We start from the raw sequence: 12402 nt of genomic DNA, 5'->3' as shown, positions 1-12402 counted from the left end.
CTTTAACCTCTGTGCCACACTCTCCCCTCAAGAACTTTTTTAAAGCCATTGGGAGGATTCCGGGACATATTGGGCAAAATAGCCGAAGTGAAATCATACAGCTCAATCCTGAAAATAACTCTGATTTTTTGTTTTTATTAAGAGTCCTGACTGGGAACTCAGGCCTAAGTAGGCCACAAGCCACAAAAAATAAAGAAAACTTAGTGATAAAAAAAACTTAAAAGCTAAGGGAAAAGGACAAAAACAACAGAAAAAAAGGTGCACACGACTAAAAGAAAAAGGTCAGGAACAAAGTTTTACTCGGAAAAATTGTGCAACAGAGTCAAGTTTCAAGTTTATTAAGTTTCAAGTTTATTATTTTTAATATACCGACCATCAACTGGTATCTAGCCGGTTTACAATAAAATATTAAAAATAGGAATAAAGGATTGTAGCACTTATAAAGAGAAGTAGTAGAGGTGTACAATTAATAACATAAACAGGACATACTTGAGAGTGAGGATAAAAGAGAAGGGGAGGGATAAAGTTACATAATAGGTAAGAAAAAAGAGAGGGGAGAGAAATAAAAAAGGGTTGAATGAAAATAGGGGGAGAGGATAAAACATTAGGAATGGGATCGCTTCATAGAAGCGGTTGGTTGAATGAAAGTGAAATAATTCAAGAGCAGTTGAAAGCATCTTGAAATAAGAAAGTCTTCAAGCTTATCTTAAATCTATAAGATATCTTCTCTGCCCTGCCCATGAGAAGAAACTGTGGATCCCATGTAAGTCAGGCAAGTAGGAAGGCATTCACACATCCTTAGCAGAAAAAGGAATGCTGGGCAGAGTCTGTATTATCACCCACACATGAGAACTAATTATCCTGCTTGTCCTCAGAGAATGCTTTTTACAAGTGGGAGTACATGGGCAGCCCTTGGGCAAAACATTGGTGGGTCACACATCTACATGCATACTTTACAGAATACTGTATATTACATGCACATTACCAGAACTTAGGTAAGAACATTTAACCCAGCAACTTGGCTGGTTAAGTATAAATGTATGCCCACATTTATACCTACTAAGCTCACACTCTATAAAGGAAAACAGATGCTTATTTTCCTTTATAGAATATACAAAAGTCAAGTATTCTCTGGGGACATATACAGATATTGTTCTCGAGATACTTAGACCTCTTTGAAGGAAGATTTTTAGAAATACTCTTCTACATGTACATGGCAACATGAGAATTATGTGAAACGTCCCTTTAAAGAAACACCGCCACTCTTAAGACGACTAGGGCACTGAGCTGAAACAAATGCACCTAAAAAAACTGAGATGAAATTACATTTTTATCTCATAAAACTACATAAAAATGCTTATTATTTTTTATAGCTACTAATAAAAAGCAATATGCATAAGTAAATAGGAAGTTATTATAGAAATGTACTTACCTTTGGAAAGGAAATACAAAATATACTGATTGATTTCATTATCTGCCGCTCAATTCATTATAAAACTCATGCAAAATTTATCCATTTGTGACTAGCTTTGTGAAAAATTTGTTTGTTTTCATAATAGGACTTTTTAAATCTGAGGTAAATAAATAGCAAATGCAAACTGGGAAAGAAAATCAATGTTGCATGTTTTGGACAGAATTTGATCTTAGGCCTGCCTTTTGACCACCTACTGTATATTCGTCAAAACTAATGCTGTTGTAGCAATCAAATGTTCCTGTTTGTCTATTAATCTACCAAGGTATAAAGCAAGTTTTGTTATGAGCTTTCTAGCATGCCATGTCAGCACATCCTCGAACCACTGTTGCTGGTATGGGTCACTCTGTAAAGAATGCAATTACAAAAGTACAGCGGTACCTCAGAATCCGAACGCCCCAGAACTCAAACGACTTGGAATCCAAACTTTTTTTGTAGTAAATTTTGTCTTGGAATCCGAACGCCCTGCACATTGTATGTGTGTGTTTGTGCCCCAGAATCTGAATTTGCTGCTTTGGAATATTTATTAATATTTTACCTTAAAATACAGTGTATTTCCTGTTAAAATTTGAGTTTGTGGGACCCAGGAACGGATTAAGGGGGATTTAGATTTTATTTTTGAAGCTTTAGCTGACAGTTTAGAATACTAGAGCTACTGAGAATCAGCACTGCTTTTATTTATAGATAAGGGAGAGTGATTGTCAAATCTAAAATGTTCAAATTATTCAACATGTATTACCTTAATTTCTCGACAATTCTGATGTAATCCACCTTGATCCGCAAGGTAATGGCGGAATAGAAATCACTAATGTAATGTAATGTAATTAATCCAGTTTCTATTATTTTCAATGGGAAAAATTGTTTTGGAACTCGAACGGGGTTTTGGAACGGATTAAGTTCAGATTCCAAGGTATCACTGTACTAGTTTTAAAGTAACTTGGGACTGATGCAACAAAGTGCATAAAGATTTATGCACCAGTTAGCTTATGCGCAATACCTATTTTTGCATTGAGAGTCCACAAAATTGTATGCTAAAGCCAGTTACATCCATGATAAAATGCAGAAATAAAAAGAAATAAAGCAAAAACAATTAAGGTGATATCTTTTTTATTGGACTAACTCGTTTTGTTTTGCTTGATTTTAACATATTATCTTTAAGCGTGGTCTAACATGGCTACCACACCATTTCTTTCACCCATGATAATGAAGCTATCGTACCTATTTTGTGCAGACATAGAGAAATGTGTGGACTAAAGGATGGGTGCAGTACTGGGATTTTAACCCAAAATCTAAATAGGTGTAAAGAGTGAGCTCATCCTTCTATAGTCAGCATTAGTGAGGATTTTATGTTTATTTCCTCTCTTTACCGAAAGCAAACAACCCTACAACTTTGTCAGGTAGGTAGAAACCAACATTTCAGCCACCATGCTGTTTGCTTTTCTGACAAATACGCAGAGAGTCCCGGAAACCTGCAACAAGCACAATAAAACTCAAATTTCTGACCAACTGACTTTCCCACCAAAATTCAAATTGGTGGACTGCCCTGTTCCCAATCAGGTCAGTGAACCCACTATTTACAAAGTCAAACTGCAGACTTCAGAGCATACCCTAAAGAAAGCCACAAAATGGTGGCTAAAACGTTGGTTTCTACCTAACAAATACGCAGCAAGACCCGGAAATCTGCAACAAGCACAATGCCAGCTGCGGAAACCCTGAGAGATCATCTAATCCAGCTCCACGGGGAAAACATCTTTAAACCTACCAGAGACTTTTTCCATTCTATGGACTTTCACAATAAAACTCAAATTTCTGACCAACTGACTTTCCCACCAAAATTTAAATTGGTGGACTGCCCTGTTCCCAATCAGGTCAGTGAATCCACTATTTACAAAATCAAACGGCAGACTTCAGAGCATAGAAGAAAATGTCGGTTTCTACCTGACAGAAGCAGCGAGACCCAGAAACCTGCAACATGCACAATGCCAGCTGTGGAAACCCTAAGAGAACAGACTAACTGATTTTTGAAATATGGTTGAGCTATCAGTATTTTACACAGTTTCAGGAGTTATTCAGATGTAGTAACACAGAAGAAATAGTTCTGCGATTTTTCACCATATAAAAATATTTGTTAAAATAGTGAATGGTAATCAGAGTAAAGCTGAGATGTCAGTATTTTTAAATAACAAGCAGTGCCATTTTGTGTTGCTGTATGCAATGACATTTCTATATAAAGTGATTGTGTAAGAAGGAGTATGAATATTTTTGATGATAAAAAAACATTTGTGTTTCTTGTTTTGCTTAGGGACATATGAAAATATAAAGCCATATGCTAGGGGCTCCTTTTACTAAGGTGCGCTAGCGTTTTTAGCGCGTGCTGCATTGCCGCGCATGCTAACCCCGTGCTACGCACCAAGAACTAACGCCAACTCAATGCTGGCATTACCGTCTAGCGCGCGTGGCAATGCAGCGCATGCTAAAACCGCTAGTGCAGCTTAGTAAAAGCAGCCCTAAGTGCTTGAAAACCTCCACTGGGCAAAAGATAAGTGATTTTTTTTTTCTTCTAAATGTATACTGGTGATTTTTACTTTACGAAATTAAAAAAAATCCTTTTTTTATTTTTTCAAACAAAGTAAAAGTTTTAAAATGGTTTTTAATATAAAGCACAATAATAATAATAATTTTATTTTTATATATCACCTAACCAGCAGTTCATAATGGTTTACACAATAGGTACTTAGCATACAATATAATAATATCATACATAATAAAATTCTAAGTAACTAATACAAGCATTAAAAGTAATGAATAAGGAAAACACAATATAAACTAAAATAAGTATAGCTAAAAAGATTTTTATGACTACAATAAATATGGTTTGGTTTTGGAGGTTTTTCAAGATTGATGACTGAAAATTGGAGCCTTCCCATAATACTGAACTGGTAGTAGCAGATTGTTGAGGCCAATAGACAATCATTTACTGTGATTAAAGTTTTTTGAGCACTATTTCATCAGCAATTTTTTGTGAACTCATGTGCATATCTGTTGGAATGCTATGATATTGGTATTGCCAAACGTTTTATGCATGGAATAGTATTCCAGCACATGTGCAATAATGGTATGTGTGTGCATTTCTGGGTCTCAATACGAATTTTGTGTACTTGACATAGCTGCCACTAACACAGGCCAATGTACACGTGTCCAGTGTGTGGTCCCATGTTAGAGCACTTTTTTGCGCCTAGCTTCTTTGAATATTATTCAGTTGCTCCACTGGGAAGCAAAGGTTTGGTATGACTCTTATGTTTGGAAGCTATGTGCTAAGCAGTTTGGAGCCTATCTAAGAAACTGTCTTAGCTGTTTTTAGGTGGGAACTACATCTTTCCAACAAAACCACATCTTGATGGCTGGTATATGGTTATCTTAGGGCCTTTTAGCCGGGCGGTCCATCCGGGTAATTTAGATGACCACCCGGCTAAATTCTGCTGCTGCTGCCACTGCTCAACATTAAAAAAAAAACAAAAAAAACAGCTTGGAGATTTCACGCCTTAGCCCATAGCAAACTTATGATCTCTGAATGCACATATTTGGGGAAGACCAACAATATAATCTTACAATTTGTTAAGTGCATACATTATACAATATAAGTGTCAGGTGTATGTGTGCTGAAATAATGAAGGAAAAAAACTCAGCTCAGATTAACAGTAGGCATCTACCATCTAGTGCAGTGATTCCTAACCCTGTCCTGTTTTCAAAATAGCCCTAATGAATATGCATGAGAGATATTTGTATATTGTATAATGGAGGTGACAGGCATGCAAATCTACTCCATGCATATTCATTAGGGCTATCCTGAAAACCTGACTGGCTGGTGGTCCTCCAGGATAGAGTCAGGTACCACTGATCTAGTGTACTACTTGTTCATCAGTCACAGAAATAAAAGGCCTTCACTATTCTAGTGCTGATTGAAGCTACATCAATGTTTTTTTAAGAACAAATAAATTGATGAAGCTACTCTCATCACTAAACTCGTGAAGCCTTGTTTTATGCCTACGATTGAGCAAACAAGTAGTGACTAGACAGTAGATGCTTTTTCTTTCACTATTTCAACATAGGAGCATTAAGGATGTTTGTAGTGGAGTGTTTGGTTTATGATTATGTACACAGAGTACTCAAGTCTGCAACTTTCTGTGTCTACACTTTCAAGTAATTCTTTACAATTTTCCTTAAGTAAGAAGGCATATAAAAGGAAGGAATACTGTCTTGGTGCAAGTCCGTATAACTTATAAAATTGCCTTAATTTCCTTTAAAACTATAAACACCAAGGAACCTGCTTTTATTGATAAGTATATTCCTCATGAAACTTTGAGAACTTTAAGATCCGCATCACAGCACCTTCTTCATGTCCCATCCCTAAAATTCATTAGTGCCCATAGGGCCTCTTCATTTGCAACTTTAGCCCCTACAATATGGAATTCGTTATCATCATATTTAAGGGCAGAGCAAAATCTAGATAAATTTAAGGGCAACCTTAAAAGCTTCTTATTTAAAGACGCTTATGATTGCTAATCAATCTCTGGCTTCTCCCTTGCCACATTCTGTTCCTATTAATATTCAACATCAATATGATTTCTCCCATTTCCCTTTTGTTTTAACCTTAATTGTATTATCTCCTTTTAAAAACTGTATTTCTCCCCACTTTCCTGTTGTTTTCATGTAAGTAAAGTTGTGTCTTAAATCCGTTGATTGTTCCCCATTTTAATAAAACTTGGAACTTGAGATCTCATATCGAACAGTGTATATATTTCTGGAGACTATTTCACCACCAAAAAGATATAGATGAAGTAGAGGCAGTCCAGAAAAGGGTTACCAAAATGATACAGTCACTTCATGAGAAGCCCTACAATAAGAGGCTTAAAATGTAAACAAGAGTAGAATAGAGGCAGGAGGGGGAGATATGAGAGATATATTTCAATACCTGAAATGTATTAATAACTAATAAAATAAATATACAGTAAAACCTTGGTTTACGAGCATAATTCATTCCGAAACCATGCTTGTAATCCAAAACTCTTGTATATCAAAGAAATAATGGAAACTCAGACGATTCATTTTACAACCCAAAAACTTTAATAGAAAATACTGTATGTACTTGTATTGCAAAACCTCACTCATTTAGAACAGTCACTACACTACCGCAAGTCAGAGAGAGAAGAACCACCGGCTCAGTTGTGATGATGTATACTGTATGTACTTGTATTGCAAGACATTGCTTGTATATCAAGTTAAAATTTAATAAAATGTTTTGTCTTGCAAAACACTTACATACTAAGTTACTTGCAATGCAAGGTTTTACTTTATATCAAATGAACAGAAAGTTTATAGCAAAGGCAGCTCAAAAGAAATTGAGCCACACCACCATCCTAACTTATCTCCCAGTAGAGGAAGTGGACAACTAAAAAGTTCATTGAACTCAGTAGAGAAATGGATAAACCAATAAATCTCTGCTTTTTGGAATCTGCAATGCATTTCCAAGTAACAAGAAGTGAACATAAGAACTGCCTCTGCTGGGTCAGACCCGAGGTCCATCGTGCCCAGCAGTCCACTCATGCAGTGGCCCAACAGGTCCAGGGCCTGCGCAGTAATCTTCTATCTATACCCCTCTATCCCCTTTTCCAGTAGGAATTTGTCTAATCCTTTCTTGAACCCCAGTACTGTACTCTGCCCAATTACGTCCTCTGGAAGCGCATTCCAGGTGTCCACCACACGATGGGTAAAAAAGAACTTCCTAGTATTTGTTTTGAATCTGTCTCCTATCAACTTTTCTGAGTGCCCTCTTGTTCTTTTATTTTTCGAAAGTTTGAAGAATCTGTCCCTCTCTACTCTCTCTATGCTCTTCATGATCTTATAAGTCTCTATCATATCCCCTCTAAGTCTTCTCTTCTCCAGGGAAAATAGACCCAGCTTCTCCAATCTTGAGACTGGATGTGCCACCGGTGTGAACACATGGAATTGATTCTGTTTTTATGTTTATTCATTTATCTACTAGTCTTATAGCCCGTTACATTAACGGATGCTAGAATATATATCTTTCTTTATGTCTCTCACTTTCCTTGGCTGTCTACCATCACCCCTTCACTGCTCCCCATGTCCAGCAGCAGCCCTTCTCCCTTTGTTTTACCTGTCCAGCAGCACCTGTTCCCTGCTTCTCCTATCCAGCAGTAGGCCTCCCTTCCTGTTCCCTCCCCTCCTGTCCAGCAGCACCCTTTATCTGCTCCCGAACGCGCCTGCTATTACCCGGATGGGATCACAAAACTTGCTTGTGCTTTGGAATAGCAGGAGGTGGAGGCACACATGCTGCTGGGTACATCTCCTTTGAAGCAGAAGGCTTAATTGGATCACTTTAACAACAACGGCTCCCTTAGTTCCTTTGCGGAGTTATTTTTAAGTATAAAGTTGCTGCCGCTGCTCCTCTCTCGATCCCCGCCTGCATCGTAAGCCTTCTCCGACGCAGGTACAGCTCGTGAGATGAGCCACCGCGGCTGCTTTGAACTTAGAAATAAACTTCAGCCATTTTAGTTGCCGCAGCAGCTCCTCTCTCGATCCCCGTCTGCATTGTAAACTTCGGCCGTGGAGTATGGGGTCTGCGACAGAGGGAACTTTGTAAGCGTGCATGCTCACTCTTGCCGGCCATGGACCTACAGATCAGGGATCACGGAACACGCAAGTAAGAGTACGCATGCGCGCTTAGGGTTTTATTATTATAGATACAGTTCTCCCAGGAGAGCTGAGAACAGTTTACATGAATTTATCCAAATACTCAAGCATTTTTCCCTCTCTGTCCCGGTTGGCTCACAATCTATCTAATGTACCTGGGGCAATGAGGGAATTAAGTGACTTGCCCAGGGTCACAAGGAGCAGTGTGGGTTTGAACCCACAACCCCAGGGTGCTGAGGCTGCAGCTTTAACTACTGCGCCACACTATCACCTAGATAGGCCCTGACACCAATATCCCAATATCTGTATTTTAAATGAGTCTTATGTTGGTCCGAGAACATGTAAGTCAACTTGTTAATAATCCAGTTTTTTTCTGGATCAATACAGCTCCTAAAACTTTTCTCAGATTAAGAAAGAAGAATTCTGTTCTTGTTGCAGCAAGTTTCTATCTTTTAGTAATTTATTGCATTATTGATTTTTACCCACCCAGGCTTCCTGTTTAATTTTTCTGAAATGCCCCAGGATTTCTGCCTTCCATTTACAAAGCATAATGCAGCACTGTAGATTAAAAGCACTTGCTAACACAAAAGCATCTGAAAATCCATCGAACAACAAAACACAAAGGTCTTGCTGCTGGCACGAAACAAATAAGAGAACAGTGTTACACAAAGAGTTGCACTAATATATATCTCAAAAGCAAAATCAGAATTCGGTATACTGATGTTGGTGGAATCTCTGTGGTTTCAGAAAGTTCCTCGCATGTCGCACAACGATCTTGTTCAAGAGCATCAGCCACGAGTTTCACACATCATTCATCGGTTGTTGATTTCGGCCTTCCTGGACTTGCATCATCATCTATGCTCACACAACTACTTCGAAAATGAATTGCCCACTGAGAAACTGTACTATGGTCCACTGTTAACTCACCACAAGCTTCACATAATGCACGGTGGATTTCTGTCGGGTTTTTGCCACGTAGAGTTTCAATCTTAATGTACGACCTCTGATCGTCAACAGACACAGTACCCGAGACACCGGCATCCTCCATTTCCCACACTTATCACAGTTACACTATGTTCACTACAGAGCTCCTAAGAACACATCCTGCTGCTTCAAGCACTGAAGTGAATGTGAAACAAGGTTTACTGCAATTGCATTATCCAATGTTGCCAACCTGTGCATTATTTATGAAACGACCCTAGTATTTTGCCACTTTAGCTTAAAAGAGTGTTATTTTATTTTGCAAAGTGCCAATTTGCACAATTATAATGCTATGTTTTTGACATTTTTTCAGATCATTGATTGAACCATGTCAACGAAAAGTATGGAATTTTCAAGTGTGCATCTCCGAGCTGTCATGAAGTTCATATTCTACCAAAGGAAATACATGAATACATGAAGGAAACTGAGTGACAAATGCCTATCATACTCCACAGTGAAGAAGTAGTATGCAATCTTTCAGTGTGGAGATTTTTAGACTGAAGATGCAACAAAGTCTGGTAGGCCTCAAACGGTGTCAGTTCCTGAAATTGATCACCATGTCCATAACCTGATTTTAGCAAATCAGTGAATATCGGCTATAACAACTGCTGAGACACTACATCGATAAAAATAAACAATCACGAATACCCAATATCCAAAAACATAAAAATACTCGGTATCACCCTAGACACACACCTAACTATGACTGACCACACAAACTCACTAGTGAAAAAATGTTTTTTCACGCTATGGAAACTAAGGACCATAAAAAAATACTTCGACCCAACATCATTCAGGTTGCTGGTACAGGCGCTGATCCTATCCATTCTTGACTACTGCAACATCATCTACCTGGGTATCCCACAAAAAACACTAAAAAAACTGAGACTAATACAAAACACCGCCGTGCGCCTAATTTTCGGACTAAGAAAAAAAGACCACATCAGCCCCTACTATAAAAAGCTGCACTGGCTACCAATAGAAGCGCGAATATTATTCAAATTTGCCTGCACCTGTTTCAGACAAGCCTGGGGACTAGCACCTTCTTACCTGCTCAGCCGGACACCCCTCCCGAACCAGCAGGAACCCAACCGCGAAGCACCTGCGGGAGACACCCGCACAGGCAGCCTCCGATACCGCCCACCGACCACAGAGCCTGCCCAGACCACAGAGACAACCACAGATCGCCACTACAGTCACAGCCCCAGCACTCCGACAAAGACACAACCGTCTCAACCCTAAAAGGAACTCCTTCCCACGAGACAGATCCAACAGCACCAACTCCGGGTCTCGTGGATATAACCCTGATACCCCCAATCCGGATAAGTTTTACTGTTACATAAAACTCTAGTGTATAACCCTGCCAGACCTATACAGATCATAGCACCACTGTATTGAAACCACTTTGTTTATCCTTGTTACATTGCTTAACCTTCAGGACATCTTACAGGAATCTACTAAACCGCCCTTTGACCCACTAATCTAGAAACCCCAACTTCCGTTTTTCCCCCCTTGCACTAATCCTGACCTCAATCGCAGGAAACTCCCCAACGTCTCCAACCACAGCTGGGACGAGCCCCTCACAATGGCCAAGCCAAATACACAACAATGCGTAGCTCTACTTATACTCCTCTTGCTCTCTTCCAGGCTCTGCAACGCAGACAACTCCAATACATCCCCCATTCCCATCCACATCACGCTGCACCGATCGGTAAAACCCAGAACCACTACATACACTCTCCACACCACACAAGACCACCCGCACGCCCACTTGCCCAACAACCCCCCTCACCACTACAAACCGACCAAGCCCCACCCAAAAAAACTAAGAACCCTAAAAAAACTGGCGTACTCCCACTACTCCCCACCCAATCACACCAACCACCAGTCCCTGCAGGGCTTTTACCTGAATATCAGATCTATGAGGAATAAATCCACACTAATCAAAGACTGGCTAACTGAAAACAACCCCGACTTTGTCCTTCTCACAGAAACCTGGTTGCTTTCAGACAAAGACATCATTATTAAAGATTGTCTACCACCAAGATTCAAGATACTCTCCCTAGCCAGAACATGGGGAAGAGGAGGAGGACTAGCAATAATCTTCCGAGACCATCTCAATGCTTCCGTTCTTAACACAACCTCTTCACCTAATTCCGAAATTCTAACCATCGCCCTAGCATCAACATCTCTGCCCTCCTCACTAACCATCACTTTATTTTACATACCCCCCAAAAAATGGACCACGACCAAAGACGACTTCGCTGAATCACTTCTTACCAATTCTCTAACAAGCCCATACAACCTACTGTGTGGGGACATCAACATACACCTCGAGCAAACTGACCAACCTGAAACCGCGGACTTCTGGTCACTGCTCTCACAACTAGGCTTTGACAAACACCCCCCGATCAAAACCCACCAAAGAGGACATCAGTTAGACCTGGTAACTCTATCCTCCAAGGAACAGACCAATCCCACTTTTTATTGGAAACAAGGCAACTGGTCAGACTCCCTTTGGTCCGATCACCGCCTATGTAGCTTCACCATTGGATGCCAACTTAAACCTCCTAAAAGCGAAAAAACAAGAACCGTCAAAACCCACAATACCAGAGGAAAGATTGACCCAATGGAATTCTGGTCCCACTTCGAAATCAACACCAATCCAATAGAAGATACGGAACAAATCATGACCTCCTGGATACAAGATAGTACCAATATACTAAACGAGATTGCCCCCAAAAAAACCCGCAGAATAAGAACCCCCAACCAAGAGGGCTGGTTCGATTCTGAACTGCTGCAATGCAAGAAGGATCTCAGAAAAGCCGAAAGATCATGGCTAAAATCCGGAACGCTAGAACACAGACTGGCATGGAGACAAAAATTAAAACAGTACAAAACCCTCACTAGTGAAAAAAGAAAAAAATTCTACTCCCACAAAATCGGTAATCCTAAAACCAATAGCAATAACCTCTTCAGATTGGTCAACGATCTATACAACATAGAAACCTACACAAACCTACACGAAGAAGCCACCTTAACCGCCAACACTCTTGCCGACTTCTTCAATACCAAGATCCAAAAAATAAGAACAACTCTACCAGCCAGCCCCAACCCCCTCGAGCTCTTCCCCATCCTCACAGACATGAATCCACCAAACCCAGACCCGGGAGCCAAAGTCGACCTTAGTTGGAAACAATTCGCAGTAACCGATTGGCAAACCTTCAATACTTACTACA

At 39.8% G+C, this 12402-nt stretch overlaps 1 protein-coding gene across 4 annotated transcripts in view; it reads right to left on the bottom strand.

Annotated features, from left to right (window-relative positions):
• The window catches only part of ASCC3 (activating signal cointegrator 1 complex subunit 3), a 938401-nt gene that overhangs the window by 505585 nt on the left and 420414 nt on the right, over positions 1 to 12402 (bottom strand). The gene's annotated exons all lie outside the window — the stretch shown is intronic.

This window comes from Geotrypetes seraphini, chromosome 3 (genome assembly GCF_902459505.1).
Source record: "Geotrypetes seraphini chromosome 3, aGeoSer1.1, whole genome shotgun sequence".
Classification (NCBI taxonomy): Eukaryota; Metazoa; Chordata; class Amphibia; order Gymnophiona; family Dermophiidae; genus Geotrypetes; species Geotrypetes seraphini.
Note: the sequence above shows the minus strand (reverse complement) of the source record. Positions and strands in the feature narration are given on the sequence as shown.